At 35.6% G+C, this 6,443-nt stretch overlaps 1 pseudogene; it reads left to right on the forward strand.

The window, feature by feature from the left end:
• The first annotated feature begins 4,863 nt into the window (after positions 1-4,863).
• LOC146935181 (F-box/kelch-repeat protein At3g23880-like) lies at positions 4,864-6,443 on the forward strand (annotated as a pseudogene).

The following is a 6,443-nucleotide window of genomic DNA, read 5'->3' on the forward strand; positions in this document are numbered from 1 at the left end:
GACCCGAAGATCCTTAATCCCCACTCCCCCATTCCTCTTTTGTTGACAAACCGACTCCCATTTAACCCATCAAATCTTCTTACCTCCTCCCACATCATCCCATAAAAATTCTCTTTGGATTCTCACAATCCTCTTCCAAACTTGCACCGGCATCTTCAAATAAGACAAGAAAAAAATAGGAATGGCATTAAGGAGCACAATTCTACCTCCAAAACTAATGTACTTATGACCCCAAGTGTTCAACTTCCCACTCAACTTCCCAAGTGGACAAACTTCTCGGATTTTCCCCCACCGGAAGGCCAAATAATTGAAAGGCACCCTCCCCTCGCTACAATTAAGGAAATTACAAGCCATACTCATGAACCCATCATCAACATTAATCCCGATCAAGGAACTCTTAAAAAAGTTAATCTTTAACCCCGACGCCATTTCAAACCTCTTAGGAGTGTCATCAGCATATTGTAGATGAGAAATAACCAAATTACTTCCTCCAAAAGAAAAGCCCTCAAACAAATTTCGATCCACCGCATTTGCCATCAACCCACTAAAACCTTCCGCAACAAGTAAAAACAAAAAAGGTGCTAGCGGATCTCCTTGCTTAAGACCTCTATGAATACTAATCTCCTCCGTAGGACTACCATTCACAAGAATGGACATACTTCCACCAAAGACACAAGCCTTCATCCACGCCATCCACGCCACCGAGTCGTAAGCCTTTTCAAAGTCCACCTTAAAGATTAGACAATCTTGCTTTGCCTTTTTTGCATAATCCACCAACTCGTTCACCACCAAGACCCCATCCACTAAATGTCTACCTTTAAGAAAAGCCGATTGCGAGGGAGAGATAATAGAGTTCATAACACTCGCAAGCCTCCTAGCCAAGACCTTCGCAAGAAGTTTATATAAACATCCAAGCAAAGATATCGGCCTAAAGTCCTTTAACTCCAAAGGAGAAGACACTTTCAGAATCAAAGTCACAAAAAAAGGCAACATACTTTTTGGTAACACTTCATTAGCATGAAATTGGTCAAACATTATGCGCACCTCATCCTTGATCAAATACCAAAACTCTTTGAAAAAGGCGAAATTAAAGCCGTCCGGACCCGGACTTTTACCACCATCACTCTCTCTTACCACCGTCTCGATTTTCATAAGAGAAAATGGAGCCACCAAAAAATCGTTATCTCCTTCCACTAACCTCCTAAACTCCACGCCGTCCAATTTCGGTCGATTCCACCTAGCACAAGAAAAAAAGTTAGTAAAATAATCCACCACTTTCCTACGCACCTCTAAAGGGGACACCACCCACCCCCCATCTTCCTTAAGGGCCTTGATGGAATTCCTACTCTTTCTCAATTTAATACATTTGTGAAAGAATTTGGAATTAGCATCTCCCTCCTTTAGCCACTTCGACCTAGATCTTTGTGCTATCAATGCATCCTTTGCCTTAAGTAGGCTCCACAACTCATCAAACTTAACCTTTCTAGTCCCCACCTCCACCTCCGTCAACCCACCTTCCTCCCCATTTTCATCGAGGTCTTTAATGTCCTCCACCAACTTCTCCACCCTATCTTCTATACCACCGTACTCCTCCCTACTCCACTCTTTCAACACTAATTTGAGGCCTTTTAATTTTTCTTTTAGCACAAAACTCATCCACCCGGAAATATTTTGACTCCTCCAAGCCTCTTCCACTACCCCTTTAAAATCACTATTTTGAAGCCAAAAATTATTAAAACGAAAAGGTGTTGGTCCCCAATTCCATCCTCCATTTTTTAACACCAAGGGACGATGATCCGAGACATCCCTAGGCATCACCCAAAGAGCATTCCCCCCCCCCCCTCCCACACACGGGCCATTCTTCCGATATAAGCATCCTATCGATACGGCTCATCGATCTCCCATTCGGGTGGTACCAAGTAAAACGACGGCCCAACACATTTAAATCCTCCATCTCCATCTCCCCTAGGAAAGAATTATATAAAAACATCTCCAATATTTGCGCCGACGAAGCCTCCACATTCACCCCTCTCCTCTCATCTTTTCTTCTTACCACATTAAAATCTCCAAGCACACACCACGCTCCTCCTTCTCTACTTTGGCGCTCACCAACAAGATTATCTCATAAGCGTCTTTTACCCGGCAAGTCGCATTTAGAATAGACATTAATAAGAAAACACTTGATTCTCTCCACCCCCCCACTCTAAACAAACCCCCACATACCCTTCCCCTTGGAAAGAAGACACCAAAGTAGCACAAGATTTCCTCCACAAAGATAAAATTCCACCACTATTACCTTCCGAAGCTCTAAACACCCAATCACAATCTTCACTACCCCAAATGGAATGACAAAGTGAAGGAGTTACCTCTTCTATCTTTGTTTCTTGTAAAGCCAAAAAATCGATATTATGTTGCCTCACGAGTTCATGAATCTTATTCTTCTTAACTCTCCCACCTAGACCCCGCACATTAAAGGTTGACACAATCATTAACACAACCTAATTCTCCCCATTTTAGCCTTAATCTTCACCGCCGTATCTTCTAACTCAACAAGCTTCTCTATAATAAAATATTTTAGATTAACATAGAGCTTTATAAATTTAGTTTGTATAATAGCAGTTCAATAAAATATGGGTATTTACAATGTATTTTATATTCTAAATAATTAAGCTAATAGTAAAATAATCAAATTTAATTACCATTGACATTGAAATTAAAAAGAAATGAATTTTTTTTATTGAAATGAATTAACGTGTAGTACATAATTAATTCTTAAGTGAGGTGATTGTAATCTAAACATATTTTGGGGGTGAGAGTATAATTTATTTTAGGCTTTTACTTTCAAGAGAGAAAAATGTATATTTTAATATAAGAGATGGATGAAGTGTAATTCAAGATTTCTCTTAGAGGAGATGATAAGTGTCAAACAACCGTTATTATCTCTAGCATTTATCGACTTGCTTTGCAAGTAATCTAGTATAAAACCCCAAATTATATGCAAATATAATTTTTATTACAAATAATGCAAGAAACATATTACGTTATATTTCCCACACCTTTTATCGGTTTTCGACATGATTATACTAGAACGGAACAATGCGATGCAAGTAGCTGGAAGCCAAGTCAGAGCATCTAAAAAACATTTGAGCAAAACCGAATTTGCCATTTTTTTAATAGGGGCCAAAATCCAAAATCTAATTTTTTTTAATAGAAGGCCAAAATCGCAACATTTTGAAACTTAGGGGGCGAAACGTGCAGTTTTGCTTATTTTTTATTCTTATATTTCTTGTATTGAACATTGGTTGATTAATCTATATATATATATATATATATATATATATATATATATATATATATATATATAGGGTAATGCTAATGCACACCCACTTGAATTTTAGAAGGTGTGCATTAGCATCATACACCTTTTTGCTTTGGACTTAAAAACCATTTTTTCCTTTTTAAACAACTTAGATTAAAGGGTAAGATAGTAATTTTATTTGTTTATTGAAAACATACAATTAATTTCCCCATTTTTTCTTATTTTTTCCGTAAAGAGGCTTTGAACTTACCATCATGTTCTCTCTCCAAAAAAATAACTCCAAAACATGACCGCCCATCTTCATTGCCGGAATCCAAGCTACTCCGATCACATTTCTTCATTATATATGTTAAGTTTGTCTTCTACCAAAAGAATATATTAATTTATCCTTTTGGTATTAGAATTTAAATAGCTTTAGTTTTGATACAAATTGTTAACCCTGTGCTGATGAATAAAGAGGAAACAAAGGTATCTATCAAAAATCATGGACGGTGGTGTTTTGTTTTTTGCCAACAGCAGATGTGATTCATAGACAATGGAAATAAAAATTTTGGTGTTGGTTAATCAAAACAATCAAAATAAAAATAGAAGAAGGGTTTAATTTTTTTTTTTTTTAGGTGTAAAAGAAGGTTTTCTTCTTTCCCTGTGCTACAACGTGATTGTTTAGGAGCATGAAAGAGAAGATGATTGGCAAAATTACTTTAAGAGGCATATGCTTTTAATGACAATTGAAGAAAGAGAAAGGGTATTTTTTGTCCAAAGTGAAAAGGTGTATGATGCTAATGCACACCTTCTAAAATTCAAGTGGGTGTGCACTAGCATTACCCATATATATATATATATATATATATATATATATATATATATATATATATATACACACACACACACACACACACATACTATATATAAAGAAAACTACCTCTTTCAGCATTTTTTGACTGAATTTTTCTTTCCAAAAATACTTTAAATTTTCAATACAAATAACAGATGTAACAAATAGATAAGAATAAATTTAAATATTAAAACAAATGTAACAAACATGATATGAATATATTTTTTTGTTTTTCTCCCTTTATCATTTAAAAAATGTAACAAACTAAATGAGTATATTTATACTTACTTTTTCACTATCCAAATTATACCCTTAAACAACTTTTCTATAATAAAATTGTTGTTGGTGTCATTAAAAAAAGAATTTAAATTTTTTTTTGTTATATTATTGATGTCATTAAAATAAGATAATCATGATTAGTTTGGTTTGTTATAACTTAAAAACAACAAACATTTATATTTTTAGTCTTAATCCAAATTTCATAAAAAAAAACACCGTTCATAATTTTCAAACTTTAACATAATGAAAGATAGACACGTGAGTGCCCCTCTTTTCGTTCGCTGGTAATAATATTTAATTTTGATTTGGTCAAGAAAAAAAAAGTAGTATTACCCGATCGATTACTTTATTTTTTTGTTGTTGTTGATATACCTACATTATAGCTTCGTCTCTTAAAAAATATATATATCTCTTGATACAGGTATTAAAAAAAAGCTGAACCATAGAACTGAACCATCATCTCCTCCCCGGTGCTATGTTCAGAATGGCCCCAGGCAGCGAGGACCAAACAACCGCAACTAAGAGGCAACGATTGACAACTACCTCAACTGAAACCCTAACGTTGTCGTCATTCCAAGCGACACAACTGCCAATACTTCCGTTCGATCTCGTAGCTGAAATTCTCTGCAGACTCCCTGTGAAGCTCCTTCTTCAACTTAGGTACCTCTGCAAGTCATTCAATTCCTTAATCTCTGATCCCAAGTTTGCAAAGAAACACCTTCTATTGTCACCCACACGCCACCACCTCATTGAAAGCTCTAGGGACAATTGCTTTCATGAGTTATTTCTCTTTGATTCCCCAATTCCCTCCGTCTTTTCAACCTCTTCTGTCAAACACACACAACTCAGTTACCCTAATTGTCTCAAAAAGGGATATGGTATTCCTATGTGCTTGTGCTCTTGCGACGGCATCCTTTGTTTCACAATGGATCAAGGTTCTGCTGTTTTGTGGAACCCTTCAATTGGAAAATTCAAGATATTACCTACTCTGAAAATTATACAGAAAGAAGATCCTTCACCCTTATATAGCTTTGGTTATGATCATTTCATTCACAATTATAAGGTTGTTGCTATTTCTTTCTTAAAAGATAAAATTGAAGTTAATGTTCATAATTTGGGCACAGAGTCTTGGAGAAGGATACAAGACTTCCCACATCCTTGTTCTAGAGATTTTTCAGGAGTATTTGTAAGTGGCACCGTTAATTGGTTGGCATACGATGGTGATTTGAGTATTATTGTTTCTCTTGATTTAGAGAAGGAGACGTATCAAAAGCTTCTGCAGCCGCCTGATTTGGAGATGAGTTGGCAGACATTGGGGGTGTTGAAGAATTGCTTGAGTATTTGTGCAAATAGTGGTATGTTTTTGGATGTTTGGGTTATGAAGGAATATGGAAATAAAGACTCTTGACTAAATTGTACCATATTTCTGACGGTTACAAGGTGGAATTGGATACGAGGACTTTATATATTTCCGAGGATGATCAAATGTTAATGGATTTTAATGAGCCGGGAAATCCTAAATCGACGTTGGTGTTGTACGATTCCAAAAATGATACTTTGAAGACTCTTGAAAATCAAAACATATTACGTTGGATTGAACCAGAAGTCTACGTTGAGAGTTTGATATCACCTTGTTCTTAATGTCAAGATGTTGATGCTATCCTGTATCACTTGAGCAAGAGATTCAACTGCAAATAAATATGGTTAATTTATGTTTATGTTATTTATTTTTGCATGTATTGTTGGATTATTGTTAATTAATGGTTGGTGGAATTTTTAGGTTGGAAATTTTCCGCTCTGAAAATTTGATGGAATCCTTATGAGATTGGTAAATACAAGTAATTCAAATTGGGCTCCATTGATATTAGGATAATTTAGACATGTACTTGGTTAGCATGATGAGGTCCTTTATGTTGTGCAACATTTCCACACCTTTACTGTTATATTTGCTCAACTATGTCATTTACTGGTATAGTTATGCTTCAATTTATGTTTTTTTATTGTTGTGAA

Source organism: Medicago sativa, chromosome 3 (assembly GCF_051527215.1).
Source record: "Medicago sativa cultivar Bolivia chromosome 3, Bolivia_mono, whole genome shotgun sequence".
NCBI classification, from domain to species: Eukaryota; Viridiplantae; Streptophyta; class Magnoliopsida; order Fabales; family Fabaceae; genus Medicago; species Medicago sativa.